General features: G+C 42.2%; 1 non-coding gene across 1 annotated transcript; it reads left to right on the forward strand.

Moving 5' to 3' along the window:
• Positions 1–22,651: 22,651 nt before the first annotated feature.
• On the forward strand, positions 22,652–22,770 carry LOC114429934 (5S ribosomal RNA). Its single transcript, XR_003669963.1, has one exon. It is a non-coding gene; the product is annotated as a 5S ribosomal RNA (ribosomal RNA).
• Positions 22,771–23,036: the final 266 nt, after the last annotated feature.

Raw genomic sequence — 23,036 nt, forward strand, 5'->3', positions numbered from 1 at the left:
GTGTAATGGTATGTGTCTGCATGTTTGCATACCATGATGTTGTGCTGCAGTTTTTGCAGTCTTTGTATCTATGTAGTTTGTGCAGCTCTTTGGCCACATGCAGCTGTTTTAACTACAAATACAGACACATTTATTGTCCATTCATTTAACATCTGAGACAAAAACACAGCTGATGTGATGTGTCAATGAACACAAGGAGCTCTGTTAGAGAGAAACACACAGTGTGAATGTGTCTAAGAACTAAACCAGTAATCTGCACTGATTGGTCACATCTGGACTCACCTGAACTTTCTGCAGTTCCTCACAGCTGGAAGCAGTCTCAATCGTCCTTCCTCTGTTGTGTTGTACTTCATCAGGTCTAGCTCATCAAGAACCTCCTCTGACATCTGCAGCATGTAGGCCAGAGCTGAGCAGTGGATCTCAGAGAGTTCCTTCTCTGATCTGTTCTCTGACTGCAGGAACTCTTGGATCTCCTGATGCACTGAGAGGTCGTTCATCTCCATCAGACAGTGGAAGATGTTGATGCTTCTGTCAGGAGACACATTATAAGTGTTTCTCCATTTCAGGTTGTTGATGGCTCTCTGGATGGCCTCTGAACTGATCACTGTCTGACCCAGCAGGTCTCCTAAGAGTCTCTGGTTTGACTGCAGGGAGAGACCATGAAGGAAGCGAACCATCAGGTCCAGGTGGCCAGTTTCACTGTTCAGAGATTTCTCCATGACTCTGTCCAGGATGTCATCCAGAGATGACCAACTTTTCTCTCCCAAGAAGTTCACCAGCTCTTCAGTGTCCCCATCAATGAAACAGCGTATGAGGTGGAAAGCAGCCAGAAACTCCTGGACGCTCAGGTGAACAAAGCAGAATGTTGTGAATTCCTGTTTCCTTCTTCGCTCTTCTTTGAAGATCTCTGTGAACACTCCTGAGTACACTGAGGCGTCACTGAAATCGATGGCACACTCTTTCAGATCCTTTTCATAGAAGATTATGTTGCCCTTTTCCAGCTGCTGAAGAGCCAGTTTTGCTAGTGAAAAAATGCACTGCCTGGACAGTTGTTCAGGGTCACATTTCTTTTTGGACTGATTTACCTGAAACATCAGAAACTCTGCATACATCTCAGTCAGGGACTTGGGCAGGTCTCTGGTTTCCAACATGTCCTCCAGAACTGTGGCAGTGATCCAGCAGAAGACTGGGATGTGGCACATGATGTGGAGGCTTCGTGATGTCTTGATGTGGGAGATGATCCTGCTGGCCTGCTCCTCCTCTCTGAACCTCTTCCTGAAGTACTCCTCCTTCTGTGGGTCAGTGAACCCTCTGACCTCTGTCACCACATCCACACAGTCAGTGGGGATCTGTTTGGCTGCTGCAGGTCGTGTGGTTATCCATATGCGAGCAGAGCGCAGCAGTTTTCCATTGATGAGGTTTTTCACCAAGATATCGGTGGTGGTGGACTTAGTTACATCAACAGAGTGACTATCATCAACATGAAGGTCCAGATGAAGGCGGCTCTCATCCAGTCCATCAAACACAAAGAGAAGCTTGAATTCGCTGTCGTCGTAGTTGCCGTTTCCTGATGATTCTAAAGCAGTAAAGATGCAATTAAGAGCCTCCTCTTTGATGCCCTTAGCCTCTGGGATACATTTATGAATGAGGTTTGCCAAACTGAACTGTTTTCCCATCAGTGGATTCAGCTGGCGGAAGTAGAAGGGGAAAATGAGATGCACATCTTGATTGGCTGTTTCTTCAGCCCAGTCCAGCATAAACTTTTGCACCAGGAAGGTCTTTCCAATTCCTGCGATTCCGTTGGTCAGCACTGTTTTTACAGGTATGTATTCTCCAGAAGGATGTTGGAACATGTCTCTGGGTTTGACAGATGTCTCAGTGTCTCTGGGCCTCCAGGCTTTCTGGATCTGTTGGACCTCATGCTGTGTGTTGATGTGTATGTCACGGCCGGCTGTGATGTACAGCTCTGTGTAGATATCAACCAGACGCTTTTTATCTTTTGCCCAGCCTTCTCGTGTATACAGAATCTTGCCCTTGAAGTTTGATTGAAGAATTCTTTGGTAATCTGTGATGTGGCGTGGCTCTGGTACTGGAACCATCCCATCTGTCAAAGACAGGGAGTAGGTTAGTGTGTGTACACATACAGACATTGAGCATTAACTTTTAGAGGCAGCCCAGTCTGTTCCTACAAAGCAATACAGATCCATCATTGTCCAAAACACGTCTCTGATGCAGATGATTCAACATGGCCGACACAAAAGTGCCACACTGTTCTCATGCGAAAGTGTTAAAGCTACAGAACATCTCATCAGTGTGAATCAGGTTCCTCAGTCTCACTCCTCCTTTCATGACAGATTAGTGCCCCCTGCAGCGCTGGTCCAGTTCATCTTTAATTGATCATGCTGTGTTCAACTAAACAGGCATTTATTACACTAACACAACTAAACAGTTCTTATTTCTACACTGAAATAAATGTTAATTAGTTCTTAAAACAAGGACTTGAATTGTGCCATTAGTATGAGAATTAATATGTAAATATTTGTTTCCAAATGTATTTCTGTAAATTATTTATTGTGATACTATATTTGAAAGATGTCAGCGTGACAGTGTTCAGGGTGTGGTTGTGTTGTTACTCAGTTGCATTCCCTGTTAGTTTGTATCACTTATCAGTTAGTTATGAGTTATTGATCTGCACCATCAGTGAGGAGGGCTGTTAGTGTGTATGTGTCAGTGGTGGAACCTACCTAAGTATTTGTACTTCGTTACTGTGCTTAAGTAAAAATAATAGTGCACACTTTATACTTTTACTCCACTACATTTTGCAAAAATAAAATGTACACATGACAAATTGCGATTAACTGCGTTTAATGCTATGAAATTCTTAGATATAAATAATAAAAAATAAATGTGCATCGTTTGCATCTAAGTAATATATTGAACTCATATTTAAAGAATCTCAAACTGATAAAAGTATCAATGTAGCTAATATATTTCACTATGTAACTGATTGATCTATTACTATATATTGATATATAGTCATCTCCCTGAACACACCTGGTCCCACCAAGCGATTCACAACCCGATCCAATCACATGACTCGACTGCTTCAAACGTCACTGAAGTGGTTCAAACGTCACTAGTCACTTGACAGTGGTTCCAAACAATTGCTTCATGAGCTTCCGCATGTGTCGGCGCCTCGGGTGTCAGAGGACCGTCCTTACCTGTCTCTACTCCACTACAAATGTGAAAAGTCTGTAGTTAAATGTACATTTATGAATACCAAACAGGAGAGTGGTGGTTGTCTCCAGGAGTGTGGTGGTTTAGAGCGGCAAGGTGAGTTCCAGTTAAAGAACTAGGATGCACATGTCCTGTTAAAGGCTGATTTGTTTTACTGTGGTCTGTAATAACAACAAAGGAAAAACAGAATTCAATAAACTAAATTGCAAGTAACTGTATTCAGCACTCAAATATGTAACACAAATCATGAACCGTAAACGAATCCTCTCACACGAAGCTCACGTATCCCGCATATTAGCTTGTTAGCTATTAGCTTACCAACATAGTAACACAAGATAGCATTAACTAATGCATAACTAAAACTACACAATAATAGCACAAGACGGCCGTTTATAACGTCATTTATCTCACCTTCTGGCATCTACGCACAGCAATAAACCAGGGAGACACACGGTGATTAGGAACTTCTAATCATCCCCTGGAGACACACTCAGAACACGGACCTGTTCTCCGACATGGGTGTGATGCGTTCAATGACGTCAGAGCTGCTATGGTGCGTTCATGAACGTCAGACATGTAAAACTTAAACTTACAAGGAAACAAACTAATACTGAAAGAAACTCAGTAAATAAGGTAATAACAGTCACACTTTCTAACAAACGACAACTCACAGTTGTGTTTCTTACAATCCGATAGCAACCGATTAGTTCGCAGTTTCTCTTTAAAACGCAGAATATGAACCATCTGAAGCTATAAAACATAAAAACATCAGCCAATCCTCCGGGTGGACCCTGTAGGAGTATTGGCTGGTCGTCCCTCTCTACGTGCATGATGGCCGAAGCCACAGACCGCAGCTCGTCTTCAGGTGATTTGCATCCATGTGATTGGAGGCAAATCAGGGTGAGGTCTGAGAGAAAGGGGCGTGTGTTTAAATCTGGCTGACTCTCACTGAGTTTTCAAAACCTCCTACCCTACCTTTAAAATGATTTCTTTGATTATTTTATCCTGTTCAGATCCTTTGCAATGGAAATCAATAATATATATTTGGTGCGTGAGTACTTTTAATACTTTAAGTACATTTAAAAGTAAGTACTTTTACTTTTACTTAAGTAGGATTGTTCTGCACTTCTACTTTTATTTAAGTATATATTTTGCTGGGTATTTGTACTTTTACTTAAGTACCAAGCTTCAGTACTTCCTCCACCACTGGTATATATGTGTATTTGCCAAAGTCAAGGTTGGTGAAGGCCTGGGTGGTTGAGTTAATCCACACTCTCCACCTGGATTGCTATACTGCTAAAGTGGAAATTAAGTCTTGCAGTCAAGTCTCTTATGTTGTCATGAGGTCACAACACATATGAGTATAGTTTTGAGGCTTTGTTGAAGCTTCGACCCCTGATTCAATAAAAAGGTTCATTACTCCAGGCTTCAACGACACAGTGCTCGGGTAGGACATCTAGTGGTGAATAAGATGCATTGCGGTGTGTGTCATTGGTTCATGGATTGGTTGGGATTTGAATCGCCGTGCTCAGTCTCGTTCGACTACACTACATGGTTGAATGTTTCAGGCTGACACAATAATATACATATATTACATTTTCAGTTTGACTGCAGAAAATTACAGTACGATTTGAAGTAAATAAATCATAATTAGGGCTAATCAAAAATCAAGATTAATCCAATTCAAGTTTTTGACACAATTAAAGCATTTGCGGGGGCATACGAGGCTGGATGGTGGTGTAGGGGAGTCATTGTGGGTTTAGGAGCGAGAGGCACACACACAGAGAGTTTGTCTATCCAAGAGAAACGTGATAACATTTCTTCTACTAAAATGTACACAATGACAAATTGCGATTAACTGCGTTTAACGCTATGGAATTCTTAGATATTAATAATAAAATAAATGTTGAAAGTTTGTATCTAATTAATATATTTAACTCATATCTAATCAATGTATCAGTGTATCTAATATATTTCACTAATTAATTAATATATTACTATATATTGATATATCTACATTAAATAAGGGATGTCCTATCCCTGAACACACTCGATCACCAAGTGATTCACAACCCGAACCAATCACATGACTCGTATGCACTCAACTGCTTTGAACGTCACTGGGTGTCAGAGAACCATCTTTATTGACAGTTCTCAGCTGCTGCTCAACATGCTTCACATGTCTTAATTAAACTTACCAACATCTCTGTGTTAGTACCTGCAACACTGCAAGACTTAAAGGTCCACTTCCATGGCTTAGCCACAGAAGGAACCAGGTGGCAAGAACATTTAACTCTAACTCTGGAAATTTCTAGAGGGCCTTTTAATAAAGAGAGTTAATTACAAACCAAAAACTGGGGCCTTCCAGTCTACAGGACCCCATACCTACATCAGATGTGTTTAAATTCAACATAACATGTTTCACTCATAATGTATTAAACACTAACATAGCATTGGCTCTGTAGTCATGGAAATAAAGGGTGTGACAGAGCTAGATGTTGGTCTGTAGAGCTCCATGCTTTTCATCGGTTTGCTCCATTGTGTTAGTGTTAACACTGACCTTTGACATTAAGCGTCACTCTTTTCTTCATCAGGATGCGTCCCCCACTGCTGTAGGCGGTGCAGGTGTAGATGTTGTTGTCTTCACCTGTGGGGTGTCTCAGGGTCAGACTGAAGTCTCCAGGTTTCATTGGGTCTTTATTCATCTTTGCTCTTTGTGTGTACAATGCATCCTGTTGTTCAGGTCGATCAGAGCCGTTCTCATGCACGTGAACCGTCTGGTTTTTACTGTCCATCCACTCCACTTTACTTTTTTTAGGCAGGCAGACTATGGTTTTGCAGGGCAGCAGGACAGAGTCGACATGTGAATCCACTTCCATGTAGTAATCTGAGGGACAACAACAACATGGGCAGTAAAGACATAGTAACTGCTCTGTAGTGCTTCCTATGTACCTAATGCACTTTTCTTTGCATTCATCCTTTCACATGCAGAATTCCCCCCATCTATTGTTGAAGGATTTCACTCAACATTGTATTCCAAGTTTACAATAACAGAGTGTGGGTCTGAAATGATAAGCCGACCCAGAGCGGTGTGAAGATACAGCTTTTATACAGGTGGGGTAGTGGGTGTTTTCAAAGGTAGGGCTCAGGAAGACAACTTACAAAGAATGAAGGGAGCAAAAGAGTAGGTGAGGAAGAAACAATAACAGGAGAAGGAAGACCTTAGGGATATCCAGGGGCCGTATTCACAAAGATTCTTAGAATTCCCTTATCTTAGCCTAAAAAAAATGAGTAAGGACTAGCTTGAAAATGATTCAACATTCCCAGAGCGACTCTGAGGAAGGAGCAGAGTAAAGGTTTTAAAGAGGTGTGGTTGGCCCAGTTGTTTTAGCAGATGTGATTGGTTGACAGAAAAACATGAGAATATGTTGCTAATATATAAGCAGCATTAATTGGACAGTGACAGTGGCCGTATGCCCCTTAAATCACCTTTAAGATAACAGTCCTTACTAAGATTTGTAGTCTTCATATTCAACCACAAACATGATTCCCGCTGTAGTTCTAATCTGTAACTTTTTATGAGTTCAGCGTCATTCACAGTTTGGAGAATGTTTCTCCTCTCTGTCGCTCTGCCATGTTCTCCCTGTTCAAGGAACGATTAAACCCTCTATTAAGTCCTCCTCTCCACTATTGACAGTTTTTTACCTTAAGACAACTTTTATCTTTAGTCTTAATTATAAGGGAAAAGTCTTGCTAAGAATGCTAAGAATTTTCTTAGAATTTCAACACTAAGGGAAACTGTTAGCACTAAAAAGCCTTCTTTTTGAGTCACCTTCCGTGTTCCCTGTGTTCTTGTATGTTTTGGATTATTCTTTACTTGGGTTTTTCTTAGTTTGATTTAGTATTTAGAGTAGTGTTTTGTTTTTGAAATAAAACTTCACCTGGCATGCTGAATCCTGCCTGCACCTGAGTCCTCGTTCAACAACTCTCCCTGACACCCTCTGTTTTCCACAACAACACACTGAAAAAAGTGAACTCAGTGAGTTGTTGGATCAAATGTCCAATTTAATTATGTGTGTGCTACGTGTTAATGCAACACAAACCAACTAAGTAAATTCAACACAACACTGTTGATTAAATCGCACAATCACCAATGTGATACCTATACCAGTTGTTGGCTGTGTGACATGCACAGTTCCCCTGATGACGTACACTCAAAAAGTGAACTCAGTGGGTTGTTGGACCAAATAAACGTAATTATGTCCAATTTCATTTTTGTGTTTTGTGTCTGGGTAGGTCTTTCCTGCCACCTAGTTCCCTCTATGACTATGCTCATGCAAGTGGACCTCTAAGTCTTGCAGTCTGACAGGTATTAACAAACAGATGTTGGTAAATTTCATTAAGACATATGATGCACATTCTGAAATACTGTAAAGTCATGGTCTTCAAGTCTTATTCATCAGGGTGTTTTTATAGTCATGAGATTGATTTAATGCAACTGGGCTCAAAGTTTTTCTGTAGACATTTCTTCTTCTTTATTTCCGGCAGACTAGATGCCATATGGCATGTTGCTGCCTCCCACAGGTCAGGTTTGGTAATGGCTCGATGTATGTACGTTCATTTCAGAGGGAGAGAACTCCTGTTGCTGTGATAAAATTCAAAACTGCTTTCACAATGTGTGGCTGGTTTTCAGATGGGTTTAACATGCCTCGCAGTGATGATCTGATAATTCCAGTGTCCAGTAGAGCATAAATAATTGCTCTCTCTGATCTTTATATAACCAACAGTCCATCAACACATGCTCAACTGTTTGGAATGTATTGCAGACTCTGCAAAGACCGTCTTCATGCTTCCCAATCTTTTGAAGATCCCATGCCAAACCACAATGACCTAATCTGAGTCTGGTCATAATTACAGCCTGTCTTCTTCCTTGACCAAGATAACATGGTTTTGTATTTACTTTGTTTTGAATAGAAATGTGGAATATTCTTTTATGACAGACCCCCACTCACTCACACCCATACACACTGATAAATTAGGCTTCATTCTTAAGGCCATTTTGGCACCCAGAGAAACCCCACTGACACTCAGCCTTCTCAGTTCTATACAGCATTATTAGTAATTCAATAATAAGATCTGGCCGGGCTCCCAGACTACCCTTCTCCAACACTTCTAGCACAATCAGAACATATAACCTCCTCCACCCATTTTAACGCCCAGCAGCAGTCAGCTCTGTTGTATAGACTGAAACCCCCTCAGACATTCGGATGAGCTTTACAATATCATACTGTGGTATGTAAAAAGCAAAGACAGCTGCACCACTCTTTGGGTCCTTAGCTCCATCAGTGTAAATCTGAAGGAACCCATTCCAACCAGTTTCAAGTCTGTGTCTCACCATGCTATTATATCCAGAGTTTTGATCAGTTTTAATGTTAAAATCAACTTCTAGAGCGGGCAGAAGCCATGCTGGTAAAACTGGCCAGAGGATCCAAGGAGCCACCCCCTCTCCATTTCTTGACTCTTCCTAAAAACAAAGCTCTCCTTTCTTATTCGCCCCGCTCCCCACTCCCAGGTATCATGCATCACTGATTTGTTGGATGTTTTCCTTCATAACCTTTCAGTTTAACTATATATTGCATTGCAAGTCTGCCCCTTCTCAAGAATAAAGGTGTTTCAGCCATCTCAACAAGTAAGGCTGGGATTGGAGTAGCACGGAGGGCCCCACAGCACACTCTGAGGGCTTTTGCCTGGACGACATCAAGTTTTTTCAGTGCTGACTCAGCTATCTGTGGACACTGCACATACACATATTTACACACTCTAACAGCCCTCCTCACTGATGGTGCAAATCAATAAATCTCATAACTATTAGTGTTGGTAAGTTGGTAACTCTTTTTACTCTCGAACACTAAATTGAATGAATCTCTTTGTGAGTCATTTCGTTCCTTTTTACAGCAGGTGGTGCTGTTTCCTTCTTGTTGGCATTGTAGAAAAATGCAACGGTTCTCAGACACTAAATACTGAAGACAACATGGTTTGTTTCAGCTGACAAAAGTATAATGCACAACTACCACCAGCAATTCAAAGCATGTGAAAATACACACCACAATAAAGTGACTTCTGTCCTGCATCCTCCCTGCCATTGTTATTTTTAACAGTGCAACAGTGACAGGTAGCTGTCACATGACAAATGAACGAGAGACTGCACTGCTCCCCACACAGCCTGAGCTGTGAACAAGAATGATGACAAATCTGTGCAGCCTGTCACATGACAAATGAATGATGAACGAGAACAAATAACGAGGAACAAATCTGTGAATCACTCACTGATATGACTCGCTGCTCCAGAGTCATGTAAAAGATTGGTGACGATATTGAACGAAACGTTTGTGGATGGATGGATGGATGGACATTTATTTGGAATTTACTTAGTTGGTTTGTGTTGCTTTAACAAGTATACATTTTAAGTTACACTTATTAAATTGGTTTAGGTTTTAAAACCAAACACAAAATCCTAATTAAAGTGCACAAAATTACATTTATTTGATCCAACAACTCACTGAGTGCAGTTTTCACATGGTGCACATATCATCAAAAAACGTTCCGCTTACATTAACCTGCATAAATACGCTCCCAAGAGCCATCATAACTGCCTGTGGGTGGCAGTCTGGCTCTTTGTGTCAGAAGTTGTTCTAAAGTTGCTGAACCTGGAGACCTAACATGTCTCTGCTCCTCTACACAGTAAGAGGAGCTGTATTTGTAAATCCAAACATAAATGTGCTTACACCAACAGAAATGCAAACGCTACCATGCTTCCATTACTAGACTACAAAAAAGGTCTGCTGCAAACTCACTTTTTCTCTGTTTTTGTCTCCGTTTTTCCTAAATCTCCATTTTTGCCTGAGTTTTTAAAAAGATTCGTTTTCAGAGGCGAAAAACTCTGGTTATGTGTAAATGAAAGGCACAAATGAAGGGAAAAGTCTGTTTTTACAGCTACCCGTGTATGACAACAACCTGGAGCTGAATGCCCAGAAGACAGTGGAGACTTTCAGAAAGTACCAGCTCCATCACCCCCCCTCACCCTGACAGACACCCCCATCTCCACAGTGGACTCCTTCCACTTCCTGGGTACCACCATCACCCAGGACCTCAAGTGGGAGCTCACCATCAGCTCCCTCATCAAAAAGGCCCAGCAGAGGATGTACTTCCTGCGGCAGCTGAGGAAACTCAAGGTGCCAGCCAGGATGATGGTTCAGTTCTACACGGCCATCATTGAGTCCATCCTCACCTCCTCCATCACAGTGTGGTACGCTGGGGCCACTGCCAGGGACAAGCACAGACTGCAGCGTGTTGTGCACTCTGCTGAGAAGGTGATCGGCTGCAGCCTGCCATCTATCGAGGACCTGTACGTCTCCAGGACTCTGAGGCGTGCAGGTCGGATCACAGCTGACCCTTCTCACCCTGGACACGGACTCTTTGAGCCACTCCCCTCAGGCAGGAGGTTACGGTCCATTCGGACCAGAACCTCACGCCACAAGAACAGCTTCTTCCCCTCTGCTGTTGGACTGTTCAACTGTAAATAATTACACTGTTCCACTTGTTCATATAAGGGTCTATGTTTGCCAGTACAACCACCACTCATGTTCTGTTCTGTTCATTGTATGTCTGTTATGTCATGTCAATTTATAGCCTTACTTTTAGTTTACATTGTTTACCCATTTACTTGACCTTATCTTATCTTATTTACCTTATTTTTATCTTATTTCATGTTAATTATTATATGTTTTATGTATGCACCAATCACTAAGGCAAATTCCTAGTAATGTGAATCCTCTTCACTTACATGCCAATAAAACACCATTCTAATTCTGATTCTGGAAACGGGGTCTCCCTCAACTTAAAGAAATCCTCAATCTGACTTTCCACATTCCAGGAGCCACCACATGTTAACCAGCTATAGTGTTAAAGAGACTCACCTGACTTGAAATAATGTCGAAAATAAAACAAGAGGCCACCAGAAACACCAAGAACCACGACCAGGAGAATGATGAGGACTTTGGCCCAGGTTGGCAAACTTTCTGTGGAGGAACATGAAGAACAGGTCTGTACATGTGTAACAAGTAGGAGAAAGACCAAAGCAAACTCAACAGGTTGGATGGCCATCATGACATTGACAATTTACACCATTGGTATGCGGACGAACTCCTCCTAGGGATTTGGCCCAATTGACTTGATATTTAGGGGATGTCACCTGAAGGACCTGCTGATCAAAAGTTATCTAGGGCTGTAATCAACCAAAGAAAGTCTTGGTCGACTGAAACCCTCAAGTTTCGACCAAAAATCGACTAATCGGGGGGGCTATTTACATCACGTGCATCTGTGCAATATCACATCATCGCTCTGGATTTCCGAAAAATACCCTCATCTAGTGATATCAGCACAAAACCTACTGTTATGTTATAATATTTACAGACACTATCACTTCGCTCTGTACATGTCCTGCACACAGAGTGACGCTGAACACAGGAGCGCAGCTTGACGTTTGGATGATGGGGAGACTTAACATGCAGCCTGGTCTGGGTGTATCTAAAGCATGCTGCCGCTGTTGTGAGCGGGTACGCCTAAAGTTATAAAACAATTTATTAGACTAAGACATTGAAATACGTCAAATGTTCATATGCTTAAAACGGACGGGGCAGCCTGCTTTATTGATCTGCAAGGGGAAATTCAACCGTTTTTCGGGTATCTATTTTCATGAAACACTGCCCCACTGCAGATGTCTCTGACATGGTAGAGGAGGACTGACTTAAATGACACGGTCAAAACTAAATAAATATTCAGAAAACCATTGGGCCCATTAGCACTTGGTACATTCCTCCTGATAAAATTAACGGTACAAAAAGTCGACCAATCAGAATTTTGGTCGAACCAGAACGTGCCGACCAATAAATCGACCAGTGAACTGGGAGATTTCAGCCCTTAAGTTATCAAAAGCTTTTCTCTAAGTTAAAGATTGTGGCCTCTGTGGCTCGCCAAAATCTGTTGACGTTTCATGATTTTGCCATGAAACTTCGAACAGCTCGACTCAACTTTGCCGTGCATCGTCTCAACGTCCTCAGTTTTTTTTTCATGTCATAACCGCCCATCCCTGAGCATGTGTGCATGCTGATGAGTCACCTGCAGAGCGCCACTTACAGGAAACCGGAAGTAACTGCTGCTTGACAATTTTCATGTATGAATCAAATGTTTTTGGATGTTTGATACACAGACGGGTCTCCACTATTCTCATGGGGTCTGGCTCCATCCAGTGGACAAACAGGGTACTGCAGCTGGTATAACTCCATCACAGATGCTCCAAAAATCATCACATTTTTTACATGTGATACAGACCCAACCACGACCATGTGTGGGCATCTGTGGACAGCGCCACCTACTGTAAACAGGAGGTTACTGCACACTAACAATTTTTACATATATCGACAGATTTGTTGCACTGACTCACTGACAGCTCCTTTCCTGTAGGTGGCGCTGTGCAGGTGACTCATGAGCATGCAGACGTGTCCGGGGACGGACCGTTATCACATGAAAAAACTTTGAGGACATTAGGATGATGCACGGCGAACTTATGGCAGAGAGACAGCACAGGCATCTCCAAACAGAAAGAGGTAACTAGAAAAAAATCTCGAAAGAATGTCAGTGTTGGCTTACGGGGGTGTAATCTATATGCATGCTTCTGCTCAGAGCCAACAAACTCTTCACACTGCCTACCATGGAGCCCTGAGGTTCGTCACAGGTCTCAGAGCTCTGACGCATCACTGTGTGCTTTATGATCGTGTTAGCTGGACCCTGTCATCTCTGTAATGTATAAGTGTAAACTGGGCCAGCAAAGCATAGCTTCCTACAGCCTTTGGGCCATAATTTAGTATCTGTTCCAAAAGTTTGGGGTTGAGTTGGGAAAGAAGGCTTTTCGTTTCGTGGCCCCCACTGCTCAGAATCTTTTACAAGTATTACTCAGTATTACTCAGTATTAGTTTTCAATAAACATGGAAATTTAAATAATTTAGAACAAAATAAAGTTTCTTTCAAACAGGTTAAAAAGAAGGCTCTAATGTAATTCTGTAAAGTATTATTCAACAGTCATTTAAACAGACTGAAGTGTGCCTCCTAAGGTTTACTTTAAATATAGTATAGAGACTTAATGTTGATGAAGATTCTCAGTCATCCAGGTCATCATACGTAGAGAAGATTGAAGCAAGGCGTCTGGACTTGTAGGGTTTTCTTGAAGATGTTTCGCTGCTTGGATGAGCAACAGAAAACTCCAGGTCCAGACGCCTTGCTTCAATCTTCTCTACGTATAGAGACTTAAGTAACTCTTAAAGTTCAATGTGGTGGCAGCAACAGCAGTGAACCTCAATATAACGAGCTGGTAATGTTCACAGAGGCGGGTGCAGACGTGCTCGTAGCAAGATAATACATTCGTATACACGCGGCCCTTCCACTGCAACACATGCCACACACACACACACACACACATGCACACAGGCTTAAAAGACACTTCGCTGCTGACGGCAGAAACAGCACCGAACATAAACGTGGAGTTCGTTTTAGGGACCAATTCCTCTGTTTTCGTTTTGTTTTCAGCCGTAGCTTCCTAACAGGGAGGCTGTCATTGGTTGGTCATGTTCACATTAAACACACTGAGAGTTGGCTGAAGGAAAAACTCATGTGTTTGCACCAACATAGAACTGCAATTAATAGAAGCTGCTCTACGGACGATAAAACGACCTGTCTGCTCTGTCAGATCGTCAACACGTTCAAATCCTTCACGATCTTTTATCGTCAAATCGCACACTCCTAGTCCTTATACATATATCTGTATCATTCTGCGATCATTTGTTTCTGAATTCATCTCCTCTCAGGAGTAAGAGAAACAACATTACTAAGACAAATGAGGTTGAGTGTTAAAATGTTCTAGAAAGTTCATACATTTTAAAAAGTCTCAAAAAGATGTCTTTCGAGCACATCATGGATGTTTGTGTTAATGGTTTAAGTTTTCAAACTCAAAATTGACAAAAAACAGAATCTAAATCACAAGGTGTCAGTAATAGGTCTTTGTCTTTGAGACTTTCAAACAACCAGGTGAAGGTCTCACCATCATACAGCCATCTCCGAAACACCCTGTAAATGTACCAAATTGCTGCAGCTGGAAAAGAACCCTTTTTCCAGCTTTCAGTCAATTTGATGGAATAAAACTTACTGTGCGACAAGGAAAAATGGTGACCGTACACTCGGAGGCGTGGTCAAGTTTAACACTGTGTGAGTCTGTCCTAACACTAACTCTATTGGTGTTATATTAAAGGTCGGGTAGGAGGTTTCATTCTGATGCACAATTAGTGTAACTTCTCTTTACAATCCGATAGCAACCGATTAGTTCGGCAGTTTCACTTTAAAACGAAGAATATGAATCATCTGAAGCTATAAAACTCTAAAAACATCAGCCAATCCTCCGGGTGGACCCTGCACAGAGTATTGGCTGGTTGTCACTCTCTTCCTGCTCTGTGCACCAGAGAGGTACGTGCATGATGGCCGAAGGCACAGACTGGTTTGGAGGCGTGGCTTTGGGGTGAACTCGAGAGAAAGGGGCGTGTGTTTACTTTCAAAATCTGGCTGACTCTCTGAGTTTTCAAAATCTCCTACCCTACCTTTAAACTCCTTAAATTGATTGAAAGAGAAAACAGAAGATGTGATTTGTATCTACATCACTGACCACTGACTTCAGACCAACCTCTTACCTCTGACGTGAGTCAGCTGTATTTTCTCTCTCAGGATGTCTCCGGCCATGTGGACAATGCAGGTGTAGGTTCCACTGTCTCTGTTTGTGGGGTATTTCAGGGTCAGACTGAGGTCTCCGGTCTTCAGCAGGTCTTTGTTCATGGTTGTGCGTCCACGGTAAAGACCATCCGGTTTTTTAGTGTGCTCACTATTGTTTGTAAAAAAAAGCACCGTCATGAAGTTCAGATCAGAGCGAGTCCACTCAACTGTGGTGTCTTCAGGCAGACCAGCTTTTGTTTTGTAGGGCAGGACAACAGATTCCACCCCCTCCATCGACTTCACCTGAACCTGGTGGACTGAAAGGACAATGAACATGATATCAACCAGGAGTAGCAGCTTAACTTACGACCTTATCAAATTATTCATTTCTTCTCCATCACTTGGAGCTGCAGGCCATGTCAGCCATCAAGCGCTGTGAGATTTTTAGGTTCTTAGTTTCAAAATGTACCACAAGAAATGGATTATTGGTGCATGTGTGCACATAGAAAAGATGTGACTGCAGAAGATTGCAAACGATGTGAAATCAATCATTTCTATTTTGGTGTGTGTGCTGACCTCTGATCTAGAGTGTCCTCAGAGTCAAAACAAATTTCCAACCTTTACATTTGACCTGACATGACACCAGTGCTAGCTGACCTCTGACCTGTATCTAGTGCAAGGTGTGCTGCTGACCTTTGACCTGCAGGTATACATCTGTCACTTTCCGTTCTCTTCTTCCATTGCTGATGCTGCAGGTGTAGACACCACTGTCTGATTGTTGGGGTTCTTTCAAAGTGAGACTTAGGTTTTCAGAGTCTAAAGCGTCCGGCTTCATGGATGTGCGTCCATGGTAACGGGGGTTTTGTCCTGTTATATCACCATTTTCATCTCGCCTGTGCACAAATTTGGGATCAAGATCATTCCGAGTCCACATCACCATTGGGTTGAAATCAGGGGCAACTTCTTGGCAGGGCAGCAGAACAGACTCTGCCCCCTCATACTCCTCCACCACAGCAGCCAGGGCATGCTGGGAAACTGTGAGGACAGACAAACAAACACAAATCAGATGCCTGATGTGGTTTTGGCCCAGGAGTCACATACTGTAGGTGACTACACTTTACCTGCAGGGATCACAGAGATAAGTTTACTGACAGTCAGCCCAAACAACACATTTAAAGAAACAATAAATCACCTTAAAATATCTGTTTTATTACAGAGGAATAGGACTGTTTTCTATTCTGATGGCCACAGATCATTACAGACAGTTCTATCATTCTTCTTCATGTTGGCACATTGGGGACTTGTCCACACACAGCAACAGCTTGAACTGAAAACTGAGTGTGACAGAACACTGCCATGTCTTAATTAGTTTGAGTGCTGCACGGCAACCAAACTCTTGTTCTTCACTCTGTATTTTCTTCTTTCTTTTCATTCTTCCGTACGTTTTTTGGTGCAGCATATCTTCAGCATGCATTGCCTGATTTCAGCCATTCGACTGTCCAAGTCTTCCTCTCACAGAGGACATTCTGGGTCAACTTCAGTTTGTTTTTTCAAATATTAAGTAAATTATGCATCATTTCTAACACGGGAGTCTATGGGAGAGGACTGTAAGTCCCACTTGTTTTCATCCTTTGGCTGGGTGTGCCACTTATACTCAGGTGCGACTTATATATTAAAATATAGAATTAGTTAGCCTGTGTCCTGACGTCTCATCACAGATGTAATGGCAGCTGTTCTGTCCCTCTCCTGACGGTTCTCTTCTACCTCCAGCACACTTTGCATTCCGAGCATAGGTGACGCGCACGTTCATGGAACGTGTGCTTGCAGCTGAGCCTCAGACCTCACCTGGCAACAAGGAATTCAATTTTCTGATTGGTCGTTAGGCTAATTCCAGCAGCTATATGAGCGCACAGTAGAACTTGTTGAAATGCATGTGTCTCACTCTCAATGCCCTGCAGCCGTACCATTTAAGTTAAGAGGAATTCAAGCGGCAAGTTACGCTACAAACCTAGTGATTTAGGCTGGCCCGCTGGTGTGACTAATAGTCCGGTGCGACTTATATATGTTCTTTTTTTCTTCATTACACATTTTTTGGATGGTGTGACCTATAGTTACTTAAGTCACTCAAGGGATTAATAAAGTAAATCTAATCTAATCTAATCTAATCTAATCTAATCTAATCTAATCTAATCTAATCTAATCTAATCTAATCTAATGTGGTAACTAGTTCCTCATGCTTTCAGCTACAGAAACTGTATTGGGATTTGTTCAAATATGTTTGGTTTTTAAAATCATAATAAAAATTCATCATTGAAGGGTTAATGAAGTTTTAACAGGCAGCTTATCATGTAGCATGTGTTTACAGAATTACATGTTTATGTTTTAGGAGCATTATAAGAAATGTAAGTAAGTCACCAATGGGTCAAATAGTCAGAGTAAGCTTTTAAGGTGCATCATAACATCACTCTTATGGGAAAGTAATCACTCTCACAGGGGAAGTGTGGTGAACCCAGGTTTATGAACACATGGGATCTGCCCTGAGAGGAGCAACAGGAGTGTGACACACACCTGTGTCTCCAGTGTAATCAGACAGACAGGCAGGTGGACAGCCAGGGCTGTTACCATGGTGACAGGCTGACACACAGAGGCATACAAAGCAGCCATGTTTGTAGTCTTTGTCAGACTTTAAGCATTGTATCTGTCATATTGATCATCCTTCAGCTGGATACTACTTTTCCACATTCAAATCACAGCCTGAGCTTCTTATAGTCTTATGGTTTTATTCATATGGTTTATTCACAGGCTGTTCTTTAAGCTCAGTGACTTCACTCTGTTCTTGTCTTCAGCAGTTTGTCTCTCATATCTTTCTAATATTCAAATATTTTTAGTTTTATTACTGTGAGGCAATCAAACTCTTGTTCTTCCCCCTCTTTTCTTTTAAATAGCACCTTCATCTTTTGAATTCTTAACCGTGTTTCAGTGAATTAAATTCAGATTGCAGATTCTCCAGCAATTCAGAGCAAAGCTTCAGCTGCAGGAATCAAACTTTTTCTTCAGGAAATGCTTTTCTAGTTCCTCTTGTTTTCATGAATGAAGGAGTCCAGGTACAATGAGCAGCTAAAAAACAATATTCTCACCTGGAACAACCTGTTTACATCATAATAGACGGAGTGCTAGGGGTTATTAAAGCCCAGGAGATGCAGTCATCAGTTTAAATGGATACAAACAAAAGAAATGTCAGACTAACATGATAATCAGAGCAGGTAGGAGATGGCTTACCTCGTACAAGGATCAGAAACACCATAAACATCTTTATGTGTTGATCTGCTTCAGTCCGGGACATCAGCAGCAGGTCCTGACTTGATCCTTCCGCCCACCTCTGCACTAACAGGAGTGAAACTATGAGGAAACTGAACGCCTCTCCTTTCCTCAGAAGTGATCTGGCAGGCTGGACTTCATTCCACAGATGTGTCACGCTGTGGGAGGACCAATCAGAGCTCTGCACAAAGTCAAGCTCAGGTTTATGGTCAACAGAACGGGACCCCCTACAGCAACAGTTGGAGAGTTCAAATTTCAGAGTTCATTTAATCAATTTCAACACTTTCAGAGTTAAATTGTGTCCAGTTGTGGAGTTGTTTGACAGAGTTGATGAAAATCACTGCCGAGGTGCAATTAAGCCCCGCCTCTGCCTCCGCCCCAGAATGGCTGACATGCATGTGGGTGTCAAGTTTCATGCATGGGTGGTGTTAAGGGTAAAACACTAGGAAATATAATAAAAACATACTATATACTATATTACACTAAAAATACTCACATACTTTTATGTTCTTTTTTTTGGTCAGCATTTATTTCACTGCTCCTCTAGGGAGGGGGGTGACTAGGGAGGAGTTGGGGTCGAACCACCAACCTTCCAGTTACTAGACAACCCTGCTTTACCACTGCACCACTGTTGTCCCCAAGAATAAGCAAAGGGGCAAGCAAAACTGAACTAGGCTTTTTTTGTCTGTACACAGCAAATTCAGAAGAGTTACATTTCTGGTGTCAAATTTAGGAGTTAGGAGTTAATTTAACTCTTAACAGAGTCAAATATTGTATGTTTTACTCTCTGAGCACTGATAGTTGGTGTTGAAATGTCAGAACGTGTGAGTGTCACAATGACATGTATCAGATTAAAGAAAAGTATATTTACAACATACAGTGTAAATTAGATTCAACACTGAGAAAGTTAATGTCTAACACTATACACTAGAGTTGAGAAAAACTAACTGGTCAGTGCTGGAGAGTGTTGGAGTTTAACTCTGAGAATGGTGACTAATACCTAGCAGTATTAGTATAGCAATAGTAGCAGTATAGTACTGGTTCATATACATGTACTATATATATGTTATAGTACTAGTAATATTAGTAGTATATAGTGACTAATAGTGACTAACCCAGTCTGTAAAGCCATTGGGGTTATAAAATATTTAAAATGCTGTAAAGGAAGTCAGATAATTAGACTGAAGACATGAATGGGTTAACAGTGGATTGAACAGGTCTGAGTGCAGAGTCACCCAGCTGTCAGACCGGTTCTGACACTTCCTTCATATTTCACTGATCATGAGACCTGAGGGCTGATTGTAAAGAAAAACACCAGAAGTTACACAACTTGTTGTGAAGCATCAGTTACAGTGTGACTCTGACCTGTGTTGTTGTGTTGAGCAGATGGAAATGCACTGTGCTGCTTCAGACATGACTTTCATCTGTCAGCTTTGCATCACATGCTACATGACTGCAAAACACTTTGTGCACTTCTTATGTCTGTGTCTGTGTTTTTACAGCAGCAGTGACATCATGAGCAGAGCAGCTCCACCTCTGCAATGTGGCCGGAGTGATGTCAGAACCAGACTGACTGAAAGATTGACCATATTTTCTGGATTATAGGGCGCACCGAGTACAAGTCCACCGGACTGTGACTAATAGTGCACCAACCTCTTGAATTCCTCTTAACTTAAATGGTGCGGCTGCAGGGCACTGTGAGTGAGACATTTCAACAAGTCCTCACTGAGAAATGATGAGCTTCACCGCACAGAAACTCCTATGAATATACTGTAAATGAGTAAAAGGCGACTACTGTGCGCTCATATAGCTGTCTGGACTTAGCGACCTATCGACCAATCAGAAAATAGAATTCCTTGTTTCCAGGTGAGGTCTGAGGCTCAGCTGCAAGCACAAGTTCCATGAATGCTCGGAGCTCAAAGTGTGGACAAGCTAGAGAACGTCAGGAGAGGGACAGAACAGCTGCCATTACATCTGTGATGAGACCTACTCAGTGGCCGCCGTCATCTATTTTGTGTCGAGTTGCAGCTTGAAATCTTAACAACATTAAAGAAAAATCATTATAGAAAACAAGTATTTACAAAAAACAGGACACTCCTTTGAGGACAACAATGTCCACATCCTAGACAGAGAGGAAAGGTGGTTTGAAAGAGGAGTCAAGGAAGCATCTATGTGAAGCTGGAAGAACCTTCCCTTAACAGAGGTGGTGGCCTCAGACATCATCTTTCTACCACATACAATGCAGTGATTCCATCCATTCCAGGAAGTCTGCACAGACTCACAGCAAGAACAAAGGGCTGTCCACCAGTCCCCCTCCAGTCTCATAGTCGTTAGCCCAGGGGTGGGCAATTCTTTTTTTGCGAGGGCCACATAGACTTCCATTAGAAAAGCAAAGGGCCACATTTCTTTCATCAATAATAATATGAATTGAATTGGAGATCACTGGCACAGTGTCTACCTTTATAAATATGCTCTTGTTACATTTTCATCACTGTAAGCAGTGTGTGGGGGCATCTCGGTGTCACATCGGTCGGAGAGTTGGTCATTGGGGTTTATAAAGGTTAAATATACACCTGCATGCTTATCTATGGCAGTTTTAAAGCTACAAGAAGCATTTTGAATGGATTCAGTTAAATCTTAATTCCCTCAGTTAGTTCTGGGTGATAAGATGAATAAATACATGCTTACTTGAACCCTGCCTGGACCTTCCCCCACCTCAGCTCCATACATTACAGGCCAGTAGAATGAGTTTGCTCAGACAGACCTGTCCTTTCTCATGGTTCCTGGATGACTCACCAAACTGAAATGAAAGTTCTTACTTTAATTTGAGCCTAGTTTAGTTCTAATCTAAGGAATGGATTCCACAAACATCTGAAGCTGAAGGTTTTTATTTCACTATATGAACTCAACACTGACCTTATGTGTCCGCCTGTTCTTCTTCTGTAAAATGACATTTTCTGGTGAAATAAAGGTTCAAATAAATAATGTGATTTAACCACATAATAGCATATAAAACTATAATCAGATATATGGAACTACTAAAGTTACACCAAGGTAACTAACTGATTAATAAATGGGTGCGTGATGTTCCATTATCAAGAACGTTGGCCGTCTTCTCTGTGAACATATCCGCCGGTCCGGGTTTTCCTTCAACAGTCATGGTGCATTGAAAGGAGGAGCGGGCGGATCAGCTGCTCTCGGTGTGTGCGCGTGCATGTGCGCTTATGTGTGTGAATGCGGACGGGAGGAGAGAGAGAGTTGCGCAGAGTTGAATGAATGGAAAGATAGATATATTATAAAATCGCATTGGCGGAAAAACACCACAGAATCACTGTGTGGCGGAGGGAGTTGATGATGTGAACCGGTTTGTGTGTTTACTGCTCTCTCCTCTGTCCTCTGTGTGTGTCCAGGTCCACTCTGAGTGTTGCTGGTTGTATGTTGAAACACACTCCGCACAGAGCAGCAGATGATGTGAAGATATTTTTACAGAAGAAAACCATTAGAGTTCAAACTAGTTTTAACAACGATCAGATCCCAAAGCTCTGAAAGTTGGACAAGGTCTGAGCTTTTTAAGAGCAGATGTCGGCTGCAGCTCCGCGGAAACATCTGAATGCGCCGTGGCGTTTCTTCACGCTTTACCGTACATTTCAGCATAGTCGCGCAGCATTTTTAAAGTGTACACAGCGCGTCTCTCCAAAGAGTAGATGGGATAAAACAGTGCTGCAGCTTAGAAGAAACGAGGGTGGGAAAAACGTTAGCGGTGATGCCGTGCTGACAGCTGATTCTTGCTGCCTTCTTCTTTTCTTTCTTTCTTCTGTTTCTTCTTCTATTGTGCGCACGGTCCGCGGGCCGTACTTTGCCCAGGTCTGCGTTAGCCAGTCGTTAGACACACCTGGCCCAGGCAGCCAGAACATCACAGGTAAGGATGGACACATTTAGTGCTATTGTTTGTTTGACCCAGACCCACTGAGGTCCTCCTCCACATATAAAGCATGTTTCCCACCAACAGGTAGAACTGATGAAGCTGCTTGGAGGAGCAGAGAAACGTCTTCAAGAAAACTCTACAAGTCCAGACGCCTCGCTTCAGTGGTCTCTATGAACATGACCTGGATGACATGTAAACATACAGTGTGCTCTTTGTAATCTGTATTCTGGCTCTAAAACAAGTGCCCCTTGTGAGGGTTGAAGTCACAATCTTCAGATGATGAGACTGACTCGCTGCCTACTGCACTAACGAGGCTCAGAAAGAGGTGAAACATGGTCTTTTCTCTTTTTCTTCTTTAAAGCTCACGGCCATACTGCTCTAGAAACGCCCGATCTCGTCTGATCTCGGAAGCTAAGCAGAGTCGAGCCTGGTTAGTACTTGGATGGGAGACCGCCTGGGAATACCAGGAGCTGTAAGCTTGAGCCTCCCTTGGCCAAGGGAGGACTGCGTCTGGTAACGTATTGCGTCACTTCCTGTTTTGACACTGTCCTGTTTGTTCACTTGGTGTGCGCTGTAGGGGTGGGCGATACTGAAGATTTCAGTATCGATCCGATACCAAGTAAATACAGGGCCAGTATCACCGATACCGATTTCATGATCATAAATAATTATTTTTTTGCCTTCTTTTTTTCCTTTAAATAGATTATCGTGATTAGCAGAGTAATAATACACAAGAAACATTTGT

Source organism: Parambassis ranga, unplaced genomic scaffold, assembly GCF_900634625.1.
Source record: "Parambassis ranga unplaced genomic scaffold, fParRan2.1 scaffold_21_arrow_ctg1, whole genome shotgun sequence".
Taxonomy (NCBI): domain Eukaryota; kingdom Metazoa; phylum Chordata; class Actinopteri; family Ambassidae; genus Parambassis; species Parambassis ranga.